Source organism: Ochlerotatus camptorhynchus, unplaced genomic scaffold, assembly GCF_037179485.1.
Source record: "Ochlerotatus camptorhynchus isolate MF236.1 unplaced genomic scaffold, CSIRO-AGI_Acam_v1.1 ptg000189l, whole genome shotgun sequence".
NCBI lineage: Eukaryota > Metazoa > Arthropoda > Insecta > Diptera > Culicidae > Ochlerotatus > Ochlerotatus camptorhynchus.
In genome coordinates this window covers 745,457-764,193 of record NW_027040679.1, presented here as the reverse complement: position 1 = coordinate 764,193, position 18,737 = coordinate 745,457, and the positions used below count along the sequence as shown (strand labels likewise).

Genomic DNA, 18,737 nt, shown 5'->3' with positions numbered 1-18,737 from the left:
TACAAGAAGAGGTCATGAACTATATATTTGACACATAAAATCTGTCAATATTGCTTTCAGTGCATCACAATCAGCGATTTTACGACTTGTGAGCGCTCACTCAGAGTGAACGTTCACGAATCATAAGATCGCTGATTATGACGCCCTGAAATCGACATTGACAGGTTTTATGAGTCAAACACATACTTTACACCCTCTTCCTGTTACTTAAAAGTACAACATACCATTATAACATCTTCTGATTGCATGATTCCGAAAAATATTTTTTTATAGCAAGTGAGTGGAAGCAACCCTGCTAGGAACTGTAAATAATAATTAAAATCTCAAATGTACTAAAGTTGAAGAGACGCATCTGTGTCACTTGTAAACATGTAAACCACACAAACACAAGAAATAAAGATCAGCTAAAGTAAAAAAAAAACAGTCAATCAGTGTCCACCCGACTAAAGCTCCTTTAGTTTTTTTTTTAGTTTTTTCTCGTTAAACTCCTCTTCTCAACAAGTTGCTAAATTTGAGCCTTTAGTAGAAAGACGCTTAACACTTTTTTCGGTGAATTTATGATGCTGTTTTACGTCATGGTTCTTTTCTATGCCTGTTGAGATAAATTAGTACTTATATTTATTTTCTCTACTGCGCTGAATCAAACGAGAAGAATAAGAAGGGATGTTGGTTACGCGCTCGAATAATTGAAAATTCAATAAATATTTAATAGAATAGCTTGAAAAATCTTTACAATTATTCGTTAATAAAATAATTGGACTTTTAGGCATCCCTAAAGAATAGTGTAATTTCATGTTTTTTTGGTGGTCATTCGAAAATGTCGAACAACAGCAAAAAAAAATGAGACACACTCATTTGTTTGTAACTTTTAAGCATGATGGTAAAAATGCTGGAACTTTGCCTGAAACTAGCTAACAGTGTAATGTTTACGCCAGCATAGTTTCATCACAATCGTTCAAATGGTTACAGTGATGGCGTCGAAACAAGAGCAGAAGCGCAAAAAAAAAGTTGTGTGCGCTCATTTTGAAAATCCAAACGGTCATAAAGATGAATCGGAAAACAGCTCGGAATGCATCATTCAACCGTATCCCATGTGATGTGTGTCCTAGCAGGCCTGGGTTCAATCCCAGTCGGCGCCGCCGGGATGTTCTGAGGCATATAACATCTCTGATCACGCCTTCCTTCGGATGGGAAGTAAAGCCGTTGGTCCCCGGTTCATGAGTTGATGGGTCGATAGGTAGGGTCCAGGTGTGGGAGCTGCCTTCCTGGCACGTCGGTAGCATTGGTGCTCAGCACGGAAAACAAGATCGACGGAAAAAACAAACCAAAGGAAAAAAAAATGTGATGTATGTGTGTGTGTTTCCAGTTCCAGTACCGGTCCAGAATAAGAAGCTGTCAAAATTTGTCAAAAAATTCCTTGTCTTACAGATGTGGTAAAATGAGTCAGCCCTTCATCACATCTGGCACCACGCCTTCTGCCCTTCCTGAAGTTCCACGGGATCAGACGCTGTTTTGACCTGATTTGACATTTTCTCATTACGCCCAACTAGTCTTAGACTGGTTGTTTTTGTACCTAAAGAGGCTATCATGAAGGCAAAACTTCGGCTTAGGATTGGCAATCCATCAGTAATTTCAAGATATATAGGGAAGCTGGCCACGTCCTTACGATCAACGAGGAAGGAAAGGATTGTTCAGCTTGGTTCTGGGCATCCTCTTCGGCTTAACTCTGGGCGCAGTTTGTGAAATGCAGTACATAGATTGTACCCGTGCTGTAACATCATTGTTTCAGTATTTTTCTTTGTTCATGTTGTTCATTTTTGTCTCCTGAATATTAATTCCCTTTCCGTGGCCACCAGGGTAAATTTTTAATGACGATAATTTCGCGTGCATCCATTGCGATGAGCTTATTTTGGTGAATATTATCGGTTTTATTTTCCGGCTGTGGTGTACTTTTGTGTGGTAAAAAAGTGCATTTGCCAGTTTTACTTTCCGCATTCTACCAACATGCATGGGCACATGAAAACACACATTTACACACATGCAACGGACTATAATGATAATCAAGCTCATCATCACGTACCAAGGTCGAAAGCCACCTCCCGGTATAAGAATGGGTTTCAATAGCTGCTAGCGGTACTGCTGCTGGTGCACAGTATTGTTGCTGTTCTGGGGGGTTCCGCACATGGGAAAAGCTACTCGTTTGGGAATGTGCGAAAAATTGCACTTTCTGGCCCGGCAAGAGACCATTTTCGAGCCGTACATCGGTTTTTAAACACGTCGACTGCCAATTTATGTTTGTTTTACGTTTTGCATGCATCCACGTTACGGTTTTTCCACCGCATCAGTGCCCCGTGTGTAGGGAGGTAGGTAGGTAGGTACTGTTGTGAATCGTTCTCTTTTTCCACCCTTGTATCATCGTATTCATTCGCGTGTGAATGTTGTATTGACCCTCCGCCATCCCGTCCCCAAGGGAAACGGGTTGCAAGTGGGTGGTTCTGGTTCAGAGGCGGAAAACAGGGTTAAGTTGTACACCATATATTATGATGTTTACATTTTTCCTATTAAATTATTATTAATGATGGTTGTTTGGTTCCGTATGGGATGGCAGGGAACTGGCTTTAATTAAATTGAAAAAAGTACAATGGGTAGCTATGTATATTATTCAGAAAACAATATTTATATTTCTGTTCATTCGTGTGAAATGTATCACGCGTTAAGTGGGTTTCAGAAATGCATCAATTTGGTTTGATGGTTTCCGTTTCTACGGAAATTTAGTTGATAGATTTATTAGTTCTACTGATATCCTAGCCGGTAATTGCGCGCAATACCATGGTAAATACGATTACCGGTTCGGTTAAGGGGGTTTTTGGAGTTGTTAAATTCCACAACTACTTAGGGCTTATCATTGTGCTTGTATGTACGAACACAGTAATAGTACAAGTTTCACTATTTACGATTTTTCCAATTCAAAATATTTAATTATTTAAAATCCATTACTGAATTTCAGAGACATGATTGTATTGATGATTAACTCCAGTTTGAATAGGATAAAACATAGAGTTAATTTTAGCATATCAATGATCATTGATTAATGATTTTTGTAAAATTCCAATTTAGGATTAGAAATGCTACCCAAGTTAAAATCATCAAAATTTCTGTTAGACTTATGTAGGCTAGAATTTTGATTTCTACTAGCTGCAATAGCAGCATAGGTTTATATTTATTCGCTGAACATTGTTGGCAGCAAGGGGAGCTATTTGTACCTACGGGTCCGAATGAAGAATTTGCTCCTCGCTGACCGTTGTTAACAGCAGACAATTTTGTACCTGGTCGGGAACGTGGAGCTTAAAATGAGATTGTAGGATCGCTTTACGAGTCTTACATTCCCAAAAAATGGATTTGTGTTTTTCACCATAATTTGAACATTTAAATTTCGTATGATCTTCTTTCACAGGATAGTCATCCTGCGTGACAGGAATCACTACAATTCATATTAAGCAATTTTCTTTTCCGTGACCCCATCCCCAGATCTATCATCTTCATGTTATGATTTTGTGACAAAATATAATATTTTTTTTAATACGCCCTTTTCAAAAGTTACTTTGGAGAAAACATATGTATTTAAACGAAAAAAGCAATCATTCAAATCGGAAGGGGTCGAGACAAATCTGACATTTTTTAGTGTTTTGGGATGGAAATGCTCTGCTGTGTTGTTCCTGCTACGATATCTCGCTGACATTATTTTTAGAATTATTTTATATCATTGTTAATGGAGGTCAACAGTCGATTGGACAGTCTACATTTTGGTCCGTATTGTTCCAGATATACAAAGTCATATAAAAAACAAACAAATCGTATAAGGTGCTCATTTGAGTGATGCAACATTTGAGCTCATATTGTAAGAAACTGACTTGGCACAAACTATTTAAATATGATATGGAAATTACCATAAAAAAAATTTGTTTTTCATATTTATCAAACCATTCACCATACCGCTTTAATTTGAAAAATGACACCTGTGTCGCAGGAAATTTTCTCAGCTACAACTTTGTTCAAAGCCACTTTTCAGTAAAATTTAAGGAACAGATGTTATTAAGAATTCAAGTCACTGATGTATTATGATTATGCTCAATCAAATGTTCGGCAGTTTGGTGTTTCTGGCACGTAGAATAGAGCATACAAATTATGGCACTATGTTACCCACAAAACAAGTGCTTGATCATGCCATAAGTTATCAATCTCTTAAAAAATTCATAACTATTTGAATTAACGTTTAGTTTACAAACGATCTTATGCAAAGTTTCTTTTTTTTTCTTTCCTTTATTTAACGTCGGTCTCTGTTCCGCAATCTAGTGCCAATCACCGATGGACATCGATTGCCATCCATTGACGGCAATCGAATGTGCAGGAAGGTAGCTTCCACACCTGCGTAGGATATCGCATCCATTCAACAACACACATGGGCCGGGACCAACGGCTTTACTTCCCTTCCGAAGGAAGACGTGACCAGAGATTTTTATGCCTCAGAAAAATCCCACCGACCTCGGCTGGGATTGAACCCAGACCCATCGGGGTGTTAGAAAGCAGTCACGCTTACCACTACACCACCGGCGCCGGCGTTATGCAAAGTTGTATCTGAGAAAATTTCCCATAATAATAGCAATAGAACTTTTCAACAGTGCAATATGAAAAAAAGGCTAGAAGTCAATAAACAAAAAGTTTGGCCTCCTCATAGTAATTTCCATGTAATCTTTCAATGGTCTGAGTCATTTAAGTTTTTTACCAAAATGAGTTCAAATTTTTTGAGGCTAATAAGGACCTAATTTGGAACCGTTTGAGCACTGTGGAGTGAAATATAAAAACTTTGCATCAGTCTGAACCACATATTCGCTATATGTGTACCAAAGTGGAGGCCATAATAATAATAACAAAACGACTTATTTAGGATAGCTAAGCTTCAAAGAGAGATGTGTTCAAAATATCGTCTACACGGGAAACCATTGTATTTTCCCAGTTCATTGTGCGCGTCCTTGACACAATCAATTAGATTGATATGTCGTTAAGTACCGAAATCCGTGCACTTGTGGACGCTATTGAAAGATAATTATCAATGCTTTTTTTCCTTCATTTGTTTTCCGCCGATATTGTTTTTCACCAATATTGATTTTCCCCGATATTGTTTTCCGTACTGAGTACCAATGCTACCGGCACCAGAGAGGCAGCTCCCACACCTGTACCCTACTTGGACCGTACCTATCAACCCATCAACTCATGGACCGGGGACTAAAGGTTTTACTTCCCTTCCGAAGGAAGGCGTGATCAGAGATTTTATCCGGTGGTGCCGTCTGGGATTGAACCCAGACTCTTTGGAGTGAGAGGCAATCACGCTTACCAACGCAATTGTATGATGGTCCTATAGTATCCAGTGCTGAAAATTGTGATCGTCACTGCCTAAATTTGGGCTACTATGACGACCATTGCTGCATCGTCATCAAACGCGTGCGACAAAAGAAAAACTGTATCACAAGTGCTTCATTCACTGCTGATTAACAGTTTGTCATTTTGCATTGAAGATCAAAGCATATTGCTAGTTGTGTACATGCGATTTTGCTGTTCGTCTGCCTGTTTCTGTTTAACTAGCTCCTTAATGCGAGCATCGTACATCACAAACCACTGCTTCTCGGCATCAATGTCATCGTCGCTTCCGCAAGCACGATCCTGCATGTGTACGTACGAATCCTTGGGATGAATCGATGAGATCGTAATGTCCTCGAAATGTCCTGAATCAGCAAACGAGCTCTGCATCTCCGAGGTGGACACCTTGTCCATGAACGGCACTTGGTAGATGCTATGATTGTGCAGATGATACCGGGGACTGGCTTTGCTACACTCGTCCGTTTGATCCACAATCGGTGAAATTCCCTGAGAGCTGCCCAACTAACAATTTTCGCAATGTAAACGCTTCACTCATTTCATTTATACAGCCTCAAGCTGTATTCAAATGTTATTCAATATGAGGAAACTTTTACTCAACCTCTATACAAGCAAATCTGGCGAACTTAGTCAGCTACTTATGGCTGTTGGAACGGTCGGGAGAAGCTCTTATTGCATATCCATTAACGCTTCTATACAGCTGATATCCTGCTGTTTAGTTGTATGTGAACTTGAAAGGCGCTTATTCAACCTTTTCCCGGTTATCCAATAATCACTACACAGCTTTCTCTTGATGCCGGGTTAAATACTGTTTACGCTTCTTTATATGAAGGAATTTATTGAGTTTATTTTGCTGTGAATCAAATTAATCGTAATTAGTTACAAATCATCATCAAATTATTTACCCTGCACCGGAACCTGGAATTGAACTCGAGACGACCTCATTGGCAAACCTTGACACTACCAACTGTGCTACGCCAACACTTTGAACTTATGTAAACAAATCAACATTCGCTTCTACAACAAAATCGCTGAGTAGAGGCTTTATAATAGTACACATGAATCACTTTTCTCGACTAGTTATAAAAGAGCAGAGTAAAAGCTGTAAAACTGCACACATCTAAAAATAAACCTAGTTGACTGTGAAAATGCTTCCGAAGTTGCTCTTACACAGTTTATTAGCTGAGTACAGGTTGTTTAGTTGTTGAAAAAGCACTTTTGATGTTTATGTTATTCAACAAGAGTGGTTGGTTGTGTAGAAGCCATCAAATGAGTAATATATTCACTTTGTTAGCTTTGTTTTGCAGCTACAAGTTGAAAGTTGATTAGTGTGTGTATAGAAGTGACATTAGCGTTTATTGGCTGATGTTATTCAGTGCGACTGACAAATTGAATAATGGTTGTGAGAAAGTTGAGTAAACGCTCTCCAAAAATATTTTGCTAGCTTTTGCTTGTAGCTGTATCTGCAACTTCTTTTCAGCTACTTTACAGCACAACGCTGGAAAAGTTGGCTTACAAAGCTGAAAATGTTAGTTGGGTGGGCGTGTTTGCATCGTTGGTGGCGCACTGTTACGGCGTCACTGGAGTTTGCACGTTCCTCCGGGGAACTGAGCGATGCCTTGAAGAGCCGCAGCTCAACAACCTCTTTGGTAAGTCTTAGAGTTTCAGTACTACGCTGTTCCAGGTCTATGCGAGCCTGCGAGAGCAGCGCCTTCAGCCGTCTGATCTGGTGCGGATGGTCGCGTTCTATTTCTGTGGTTTTGCCACGGTGAGGAGACGATTTTTGCAAATCCATCCTCACTCGCATTCAGAAAGGCCATCCCGGTCGCGTTCTTATCCTGTGGCCGTGCCACCACGAGGAGACGATTTTTTGCAAATCCGTCATCACTCGTTTTTCAGAACGGCCGTCCCGGTCGCGTTCAAATTTCCAATTTACCTTGCAAGTGGGTGATTTGCCCTTTATTACCTATAGGGGGTCTCCAAGATTCCAGGTTCGTCTCCTTGCAGGATCGCCAGAAATGTGAAAATCCGCCGATATTAATTATGGGCAAATCACCCAGGACGCAGCTTATAAATGTTCAACTTACCCGTGCAGCAGCTTGAATCCACATGACATTTCTCCAACTGTCAGGAAATGTGTATGAAAAGTCATGACCTACCTAGATATTATCCATCTCATACTAGTCATTTCACTATGATCGTCAGGAAAAGAAATATCTTGTCACTAAGGGTTTTCGTATAGGACACTCATCCTCACATCCTTATCCACTCATAAGGTCCCAAAATCCATTCGGGCTATTTTCGACAAACAGTTTGATGGAAGAAACTATTATCTAGCAATTTATATGACAAACATAGCCAGAGGCATGTTTGCAGTCAAGTTATTAACGGAAGAGAAAGTCGCTGAAGAGAATCGATCAATGTAGATAGGTCTTTATGCATTGTTCGGGTTGAATTGTTGTTATTGAGATCATAAAAAAAAAATACAACAAAGAATTAAAGCACTTTTCGATATGTAATTGATCTGAATGCTTTCCCAAAAACCATCTTGATACTTCAAATATTATTTTTAATAAAATTAAATAATATGAAAAGATTTGCCAAGTATGTTGCTTTGACGTAGTTAGCGATAGTCTTAAGATCCTGAAAAAATGGATAGAGTAGGACTTTGGTAAGGAATAGTGAGGATGGTTATTTTTTAGTTAGCATTTTATTTTATCAGGATTACGGTCCTTTTTTATAAGAATATATATTCCTCGTTGAGTTCATACTGAGCTTTGATTATGAGAACGTGGTATCCATGCCGTGATGCAAAATCTAGCAAGGATAAGTAAAAGCTTGTGTTTCACCTCTCCTGCTATTATTGCGCAGAGTTTGCTTGTTATGTTCGAAATGTGAATTTTCAATCTATACATTTTGATATTGACAGCATTTGGTTGATCCAACCAGTATTTGTTTACTTTCCCATTCAAAGCAGTTCAGCGGAGGGTTGTGTTGCGTGACACGTTTCATTAATCAATCGGTGTGCTGGAAATACGCACGCATGTGCAATTGTCGGCAGCAACGAGACGCTTAGTAATGATCCGCGACTTTTTGGCAGGGTTTCCATTGAGAAAGTTCCACCTATCAGCGTCGCATCAACTTCCTAGAATCTTGAAATATGCACAACCACTGTCGGGATCAATGGCACAATAATATTCATAGGCGGTGATCTTGCAGCACTTCCGCGCTATGACGAAGAAGAATACCCGGAACCACTGTTTTCGTCTTCAGATATTCACTAAGCACAACAAAACGACAACCGAAACGATGAGGTAAAACATGTTGCTCAATTAATAAAAATAACAGTCTGCGCCAATCTCAACCTGTAGCAAACAATTTTCCGGACTACTTTGCCTGTCACAGTGTATTGACAAAGCAAAGCAACACACGTCGAGTTGCATCATATTTTGTCGGTCAGCATTTCGATAGGGGTTTCGTAAGTGAGAATCGAGAAATGGATTACGCCAGTTATCACATGATATTGATGAAATAATGCAGCACCAGCGAATCCAAACACATAAAGCAACCAACGATAAGCTGGGTTTAGACTAGGCAAGTCAAATGATCAACTCAGTTGAATTCAATTGGCTTGAAAAGATGAGCCTGGTTCAACTTTTTTCAATTCAAGTGAGTTGATCAAGTCACTTGTAATGGCATGGTTTACACGTTCCATTCGCGTTCAAGTCAGTTGAATTCAACTGACTTGATCAATTGACTAGCCCTGTCTAAACCCAGCTATACAACTAAAGCGCATGCTACGACTACCACTACAAACTTTCTCTCTCTCTGCAATACAGCTCGATCGGAGTGGTAGAAGGATAATGATATATTACCTGCCTGCTTTGTTATATATGGCTGAGGACATAGCTTGATCGGAATAAAAAAAAGGCATAACAAAAAAAATCCCCTTAACACACGTGTAGGGGTTTTAATCTAATTTCCTTCCTACTAAGCACAACCCGCGCTTGACCACTCTTTCGTGAACGAGTTTAAACAAAAAATGGGCTATTTTTGTCAAAGATGACTTCTAAATTTATGCACCTTTCCATACGTACCGTTGGATTTGATACAGAGTCATAAATTGTTGAGATATTGTTTAAAATCTAATACTGCTTCTTGATTCTAAATTCGTTCTGCGATTTTCAATTCCGTCCTCCGTCAATTCCGGACCAGTACCATTCTGGTTCTGTTGTTCGGAGGAGTTTCTACTTGTTCTCTTAAAATGGAGATCAAGAAATGGAAAAAAAATGAAAGTGGAGACCAATTGGAACAACACTTCCATTGCTAGGCAGTCGAAACGGTTCATAATTCCGAACATTTCAATGACTAGCAAAATTCTTGAATTATCAAAGAAAGATCTCAGTGTCTATACTGGTTTGATAACAGGACATTGTCCATGTAAATATCATTTGAAGCTAATAGGAAAACTTCAAGAGGATATGTGTCGATTCTGTGGTATAGAAAAGGAAGACTCTGAACACCTGCTATGCTCTTGTGCAGCAATCTTCAATAAAAGGCGTATTTTTCTGGATAAGGGGCTGGCAGAACCCTTTGATATTTGGAATGCAGGTCCCAGTAAAGTAGTACATTTCATTCGAAATGTAATACCTGGCTGGGAAAATGCTTTTGGTCAGTCTATGTCGGTCGCTTCACAAAATAGTGATACGACATAACTGATAAAGCAATATAAAAACGGGGAATATCACAATAGATCAAAGTAATGGTCGCAGTGATGAATACACCCAACACGGAAAAAAAATCCGTCCTAACGCATTGAAACGCCATTAGATTTTCTTCGTCCTACGGACAAACGTAGAAAAAGGGGATTCGCTAGGAGCGCTTCTTTTGTTTTGAGAACAATGAGCGTAAATATTCATACAATGCGCTCTAACAGGGTTTATGTTGTAGCTAATGAGCTAACGCATCAGAACAAACCTATTATTAATTTGTGCATGGTGAAATCATTGATACTATTGATCTTTTCTGATCGATAGAACGGAAATGGGCGATTACGACGAAGTAGCGCTCTTCCCTATCATCTTCCGCATTACTTCGCGAAGCAGCTTGCCAACAATTTGGTCGTTTCCTACTACCGACCCGAGTGAGCTATATTGGAAGTGTTGATTATCATGAAAAAAAAGGGAAGAAGATTACATCATTATTGCTTTCCATTTCTGACAAAGCATTATCGTTCGGCTCGTTGATCGCTTGTCATTTTGTCATTTGGAGATATTTTTGATTCCTTGTGCACTGATAGTATCATCCATGTTCATTACGCATGTTTATGGAAATAATCAGCGATGGCATAATCATTAGCAAATTGATATATTCATGCTCTCATACGCTCTCAATCTAGGAGAGTTTCACTTTTAGAATGCCCATTGAATAAGCCTTTAATTTAAATCAAATGCATTTAATTTCCATCGTTTGCATCAAACATTCAGTGAGATGTGAACATCAAAACAAAGGATGCGCTTTTTCGGTGACATCATACATGCATCGAGGCGAAGATAAACAAACACAACAGGAAAAGAAAACTCGGAGTAGATAATTCACGAAAATCTCCCTGCAACTTTCTCCGGCAGCAAAGAAACTCTCCAACGAAATCGTGCATCCGGAATTTCCCCTGCAAAACATCAAAATCACGCAAAACCTGCTCCGCCGAGAACGCGAGACAACTCCGTTAAAATTCCGTAGAACCTCCGCTGGCAGCATCGGAAATCTCCACCGGAATCATGCGGAAGCTCCTCCACCTAAAACACGAGAAAATACCGTACAGATTTCCTGAAACTTACGTTGAAAGCACCGAAAATCACCACCGTGAATACGAGAAAACTCCGTCGAAACTGGAATCTACGCTGGCAGAATCAAATACCTCCACCAAAATTGTGCAGAACCTCTTCCGTCCGGAACGCGAGAAAATTCCGTTAAAATTCCCTGGAACCTCTGCTGGCAGCATCATAAATCGCCACCGAAATCGCATGGAACCTCGTCCGCCATGATCGCAAGAAAACGCCATCGAAATTTCGCATTTTTTTTATGTAATTGTAATATATTTATTTGTCAACATCAACAGACTCAATGTAGCCCCAATCTATTTTATTTTGTCAAACCAAGCCAAACGTAATCCTGGTGGATGAACCAGTTAAAGTTCCTAGAACCATCTTTGGCAGCTGCTAGAATCGTTTTCGAAATCATGCAGAAATTCGCCGAGAAGGCAAAAAAAAATCCGTTGAAACTTCCAGGAACTCCCGCTGGCAACATCCAAAATAACCGAAATCACGCGGAACTTCCTCCATCGATAACTTGAGAAAATGCCCGGAGCTTCCGTCTGCAGCATCCAATCTATTCATTGGTATCGTGCAGAACCTCTTTCGCCGACAATGCGTGGAAACTTCATCGAAAGTCTCTGGGAACCTCCGTTGACAGCATCTGAATTTTTGAGGGGAGTTTGACGGAGTTTTCAGATATTCACGGCGGAGAGGGTTTCGGTGCTGCCAAAGGAGGTTCCAGTGAGCTTCGACGGAGTTTTCTCGCTTTTTCGGTGGAGGAGGCTCTGCAAGATTCCGGTGGAGATTTTTAATGCTGCCACCGGAAATTTTGACGGATTTTTTTATGCGGAATAAGTCAGGAGTGTGGATTTGAGCGAACCGAAGCGATCAACAAAACAGGACAAAACTCTTCATGTATACATGCATGTATTGGTGGGAGGTGTCACTTAGAACTACACACAGCAAAAAATGCACTGAGAAATGCATTTAATTTTTTTGTTATAATATATGCACCTCAAGTCGAGAGCAAATTTTCATTACGTCGAATGTAACAAAGGTAAACAAAGTCGAGCTATCAGTGTCAATCGATGCTCCTGCTATTACACTATATACTGTCCAAATATAGGATCACATCCCATTTTTAAATTTATTTACCAGTCGAATTGCTTTTTGACGTAATCACCTTCCGATCAAAATAGTTTTCGATGTTGCTTAAGTCACCCGATTTCTATGGAGATGCCGTTTGCTTTTGTAACAGCACTGAGAAACTCGTGAAAAGTGTACTTTCGTCGTTTCGCTTTCTCATTATTAAAGAGAATAAATCGAACTGTTTGTTGCTAAGATGATTTCGGTGGTCCTAAAATGATGAATGGGCTGCACGTAAGGAGACGTAATTGATAATTCTCCCGAATATCCTGGTAAATACACTTTGACTTAAGTAACAATAGGGGCCACCAAACGACGTATAATAACTTTTGTATGATTAAAACCCGGCTAAATATGTTAAACATTGCTATCACTATGAGATTATATGTGTTTAATTGGAAATAGGAATAACTTTTCGGTCATCAAAACAAAACTTTATTTTTCTCGGATCGGTGCGAATGTTACTTACGAGATAATGAAAATTTGCTCTTGAAGTGATCTTCCCCTAGCTCTCAATATACTCGTTAGACTGATGCAGAATTGGACATTTTCGCTCCACAGTGTTCAAACGGTTTCAAATCGGGTCCTGATTAGCCTCCCAAAGTTTAAACTAATTTGATAAGAAACTGACTTGGCACAAACCATTTGAAGTTTATATGAAAATTACTATGGGAAAACTAAACTTTTTGTTCATTGTCTTCTAGCCTTTTAACATATTGTACTGTTAACAAATTCTATTGCTATTCTTATGGGAATTTTTATCAGCTACAACTTTGCAGAAAATCTTTTTTAAGCCAAACGTGAAATTAAATAGTTATTAATTGTTTAATAGATTGATAATCTTATGGCATGATTAAGCAACTGTATTGTGGGGAACACTATATTCTGCAGTGTGACACAGTAGCCATGATTTTTGTCCTCTATTCTACGCGCCATAAACACCAATGTTGCCTGCTGAACAGTTGATTGAGCATAATCATAAGTGACATCAGTGATTTGAATCATTCATAATTTTTGTTCTTTACATTTGATCGAAAAGTGGTCTTTAACAAAGTTGTAGCTGAGAAAATTTTCAACAAGCTCAGTTATCATTTTCTAAAGTAGAGTGAACTGGTGAATTTTGAGATCAATATGAACCGAAATTATGGTTTCTCCATAGTAATTCCCATATAAACTTCAAATGGTTTGTGCCAGGTCAGTTTCTCACTAAATGAGTTCAAATTTTGGGAGGCTAATCAGGGCCCAATTTTGAACCGTTTTAGCACTGTGGAGCAAATATTTCAAATTTTGCATCAGTCTAATACTCATGATATTAGAGCAACATAAATATTGTACAAGCTCCTTTGATATCACAATACTATTCACTAATCGAAGCTGAGAGTTGAATCGACGCAAAAATGATTCCGTTGCGCCTCGTTTTCTTTTTTTTTTTTCCTTTGGTTTGTTTTTTCCGTCGATCTTGTTTTCCGTGCTGAGCACCAATGCTACCGACGTGCCAGGAAGGCAGCTCCCACACCTGGACCCTACCTATCGACCCATCAACTCATGAACCGGGGACCAACGGCTTTACTTCCCATCCGAAGGAAGGCGTGATCAGAGATGTTATGCCTCAGAACATCCCGGCGGCGCCGACTGGGATTGAACCCAGGCCTGCTGGGGTGAGAGGTAATCACGCTTACCACTACACCACCGGCGCCGTTCGCCTCGTTTTCTTAGAAAGAGAATGTAAAAAATGCTATCTCTTTTTTTTCTTCATCGATAGCAGACACGAAGCGACTGCTCCCACCCGTTATAATAGTTTCGGTTGCATTCGGGGGTAAAGCAAAAATCATGAAACTCAATCTCACCACTGGCCGGCGCCGGTGGTGTAGTGGTAAGCGTGACTGCTTTCTAACACCCCGATGGGTCTGGGTTCAATCCCAGCCGAGGTCGGTGGGATTTTTCTGAGGCATAAAAATCTCTGGTCACGTCTTCCTTCGGAAGGGAAGTAAAGCCGTTGGTCCCGGCCCATGTGTGTTGAATGGGTGCGATATCCTACGAAGGTGTGGAAGCTGCCTGCACATTCGATTGCCGTCAATGGATGGCAATCGATGTCCGTCGGTGATTGGCACTAGATTGCGGAACAGAGACCGACGTTAAATAAAGGAAAGAAAGAATCTCACCACTGCTTGGTGAGATTTGGAGATGGTGAGTTTGGTTAGCTTGATATTCCGAGCGTGCAATATCAACCACAGTTGTTTGCTTGTTGATTGTTACGCAAATCAAACGTGATCTTGTTCTTTGGTGAGAATAGATTTTTTTATATAGTTTCATAACACGGGATATAATATTGAATAAGAAATTAAATGTCTAGCCAGCTCCCACACCTTTACCCTACCTATCGACCCATCAACGCATGAACCGGGGACCAACGGTCTCAGAATATCCCGGTGGCGCCGACTGGGATTGAACCCAGGCCTGCTGGGGTGAGAGGTAATTACGCTTACCACTACACCACCGGCGCCAGTCAGAAGAAACAGCCTTGATGAAGCTCGTTCCGCCCGAAAAATGTTTTTCGGAATCATGAATTCATTGGACGTTATGATGATATTTTGTATATGTAAGTTTCAAGAAAACGTTGCAAAGTAGGGGAAATGTTGGCTTCGGCAATACCTTAACCAATTATCGTCAGGGGGTAAACAAAGTCCTAGAGCACTCAAATTTGGCCAATAGTTGCTCTGAAACACAATGTATCCACATGCCAAAATTGAGCTCTCAAGGACGTTGTTTACCCCCTGACGATAATAGGTTAAGGTATTGCCGAAGCCAACTTTTCCCCTATGTGTTCGGCATATAAAACTTGTCAATTCAAGCGTAATTATTCAAATCGACGTAACAAACACCACCAGTTAGTAGGGGAAAGATTCCCCTAACTGAATATGGTGTTTGTTTGCGTACGCGAGTTAGCAGTTAAGGCAAATCGTCGATTGAAGTGATTGTTCATTAAAGCAGATACGTCGATTTGAATAGTTACGCTTGAATTAAGCTTTGAGAAGCCGAAATCAACGATTTTATGATTGCTGAGAACGCATCACTGAGTTCTCCTCACTGAGTACTCCTCACTAAGTAGTCCTTACTGAGTACTCATCACAGAGTACTCCTTACTGAGTACTCATCACTGAGTACTCCTCACTGAGTACTTATCACTGAGTACTCCTCACTGAGTACTCCTCACTGAGTACTCCTCACTGAATACTTCTCACTGAGTACACCTCACTGAGTTCTCCTCACTGAATTTTCCTTACTGATTATAGTACTCCTCACTGAGAACTCCTCAGTGATCATAAAATCTCTGATTGTGACTCTCTGAAACGGAAATTCTTAGGTATGATGTATTAAACACATGTATTGCAATCTCGTCATATAGCTTATAAAAAAACAAAAATAATGAAGAAATAAAGTACAAATAAAGAATTAAAAAAAGAGTCTTTGCTTTAACTAAATTTAAATGCTGCATTATCAAAAAAAAGTAGAAGAGTCTGTGCCTAGGGACACGAACGGAAGCTTGACGTAGGACCGCTAGTGGACGGAATAAATGTGAAGAGCATTTTGTTCTTTAAATTGATCAATTATCAATTATCTCAACTCTTTCCGTTTTTGAATTGAAGGCGTACCAAATTTGTAGTAATTTTTTTCAAAGAGAAAGTTGATTACGAGAATCAATCAAAATCACTTGTACCCCTGCTTCCAAGTTTGGTTACAAGATTACAACTCTGGAGAGCATTTTGTGTGGTCGTTGGGGGCTTGTGGTTCTGAATATGGACAAACAAGCACAGATAAATTCTATTCCAACTCTTTACTGATGTAAGCTTGATGGCCCTGAAAACGGCCATTTATTAAAGAGGACATCCATGGCCACTTACGCTTGGCGTGTTTAGTGTAGGTGACAGCATCACGGACCTCATTTTCCAGGAACACCTTCAGCACACCTCGTAGATCAGACCGGAGATACGTTTGACACCACCACGGCGAGCCAGACGACCGATGGCGGTTATCTCGAAGAACTTTGCGATGACGCTTGGCGCCTCTTTAACCAAGACCTTTTCCGCCTTTACCACGACCAGTCAATTGTTGCTTGTTCCTACTGCTGCTATTGCTGTTCACTACGCCGTCCGAAGCGAAAATGAGCTAATGCCATACAGCAACGCTCTTTTATATCTTTTCAGGTTAAAGCAGAATGATGTGCGACCAAGTGGTATAAAAGCTACAAAGACTCCTCCCATTATGAGTAGTTTGCTATCAAGTAGCAACACTGACTCTTTTCCTTTTGCGTACACGGCGAATGAGAACGACCCAAATTTGAGTTTAGTTCACTCATAATCACCAAAAGTGTAGGATCTCAGCGATGAGTAAATTTGTCTCATGGTATCCTGTGGAAAACCTAAAATATCTGCCAGAAAATGAGGAAATTGACGAAAATTTGATTGAGTCTCGGGGTAGTACCAATCGACTGGGTGAATCCAATCTTTACTTTTCTCAAATTCGGGAAATTTTCCCTGGAAAATCCTGGAAAAACTTGGGAAAACATGAGGCAAATTTACTCATCGCTGAGTTCCTGCACTTTATTTCTTATTTATGAGATAACTTAACTCAAATTTGTGTCAATCTCATTCGCCGTCATATCACCTTGAAAGATATCGGCGCCGGTGGTTATCGTGATTACCTCTCATCTTAGCAGGCCTGGGTTCAATGTCAGTCGCACCGGCATATTCTGAGGCATAACATATCTGATCCCACCTTCCGGCGGGAAGTAAAGCCGTTGATTCCCTGTTCATGAGTTGATGGGTCGATATGTAGGGTCCAGGTGTGCGAGCTGCCTCCCTGGCGTCAGTAGCATTGGAACTCAGTACGGAAAACAAATCTCGCGTTACTTTTCAATAGGTCCTACCTACATTGGTCGATTCTCTTAATCGACACTCTCTTTCGTAAATAACTCGGCTTCACAATTGTTTCCTGCCGTCTTCGTTGAATTAGATGCTAGATTTTTGCTTCTTCCATCGAAAATATCCGTCCAAATAATTTGTACCCCTGCTTCCAGTTTGATTACATGAGCATTTTGTGTGGTCGTTGGTTCTGAATATGGACAAACAGGCAGATGAATTCTATTCCTACTCTTTACTGTAATAAGCTTGGTGGCCCTGAAAAGAGTCGTTTTGTTGCCAAAGTTGGTGATGATTTCTGTGGATCAACATTAGAAAAGGGCCCATCAGCATTTGTAAACAAACCGTTCCAAAGCCCTTTACTCACAAAACGAAGGCCACCCACGCAAACCAACACCATCATCGGATAGGGGAAACTTCTACCTACACGATGATGGTGTTGGTTAGTGTGGGAAGCCTTCGATTTGTGAGAAATGGGCTTTGGAACGGTTTGTTTACAAATGCTAATGGGCCCTTTTCTATTGTTGATCCAGATTTAACCTCCGAAACCAAACAGAGTGCGTCTCTGTCACTTCAAAACGTAGACGACATCCATGGCCGCTCACGCTTGGCGTGTTTAGTGTAGGTGACAGCATCACGGATCCCATTTTTCAGGAACACCTTCATCACACCTCGTAAATCAGACCGCAGATACGTCAGACACCGCCACGGCGAGCCAGACGACGGATGATGGTTATCTCGAAGAATTTGCGTTTGGTTCTGAATATGGCGATGAGTGTGCAAAATATTACGCAATTCCATCCTCCCTATTCGCACGCGCCCGAGGATCGGAGGCGAATGCCACTTCGACTTGTTTCGTCTACTTACTACTCTCTGACGACTGTGCTGGGGAAGCAGCATATGCATGTAGGTAATTGGTGGATTTGTTAGTTAATTCGACGCTTTTGGACAATGCTGGAAATTTACCAGTTTTTCGATAGTGTCTTGTTAAAAATCAACATTCGGGAGCATTGTTATCGATGCGTAGCCATATTTATGATCGATTGGTGATAAAATTATTGGAATTGGACCAGGGTCAGCTGAGTTATTAACGTTCAAAATCTTTCTTAATTTGTTACATGTTCCAATTTCGGTTGTCACAAAGTGTACCCCCATATAGAAATCAAAGACGTAGTCCTACGTCAAAAAAGGATCATGCTATTCATTTGAAAGGGGCCCATAATGATATAATCCCATATTAGTAAACAAGTCATATGTTAACCGAAATTAGTGGTCAGTATACAAGCATAAAATTATATTACATGCCGGAAGCATCACTAGGGAACCATGGGAAAAAAGGGGAAAGTGCTAATGTAGCACATCATCAAATGCAAAAAGTTACTCACTCATGTTCAGTGATGTTAGTATGTACTAGTAATAAATTTCC

General features: G+C 40.2%; 1 protein-coding gene across 1 annotated transcript in view; it reads right to left on the bottom strand.

Annotated features, from left to right (window-relative positions):
* GrlHz (Gustatory receptor-like Holozoa) overlaps nucleotides 1–18,737 on the bottom strand; it is a 307,521-nt gene that overhangs the window by 81,886 nt on the left and 206,898 nt on the right. The gene's annotated exons all lie outside the window — the stretch shown is intronic.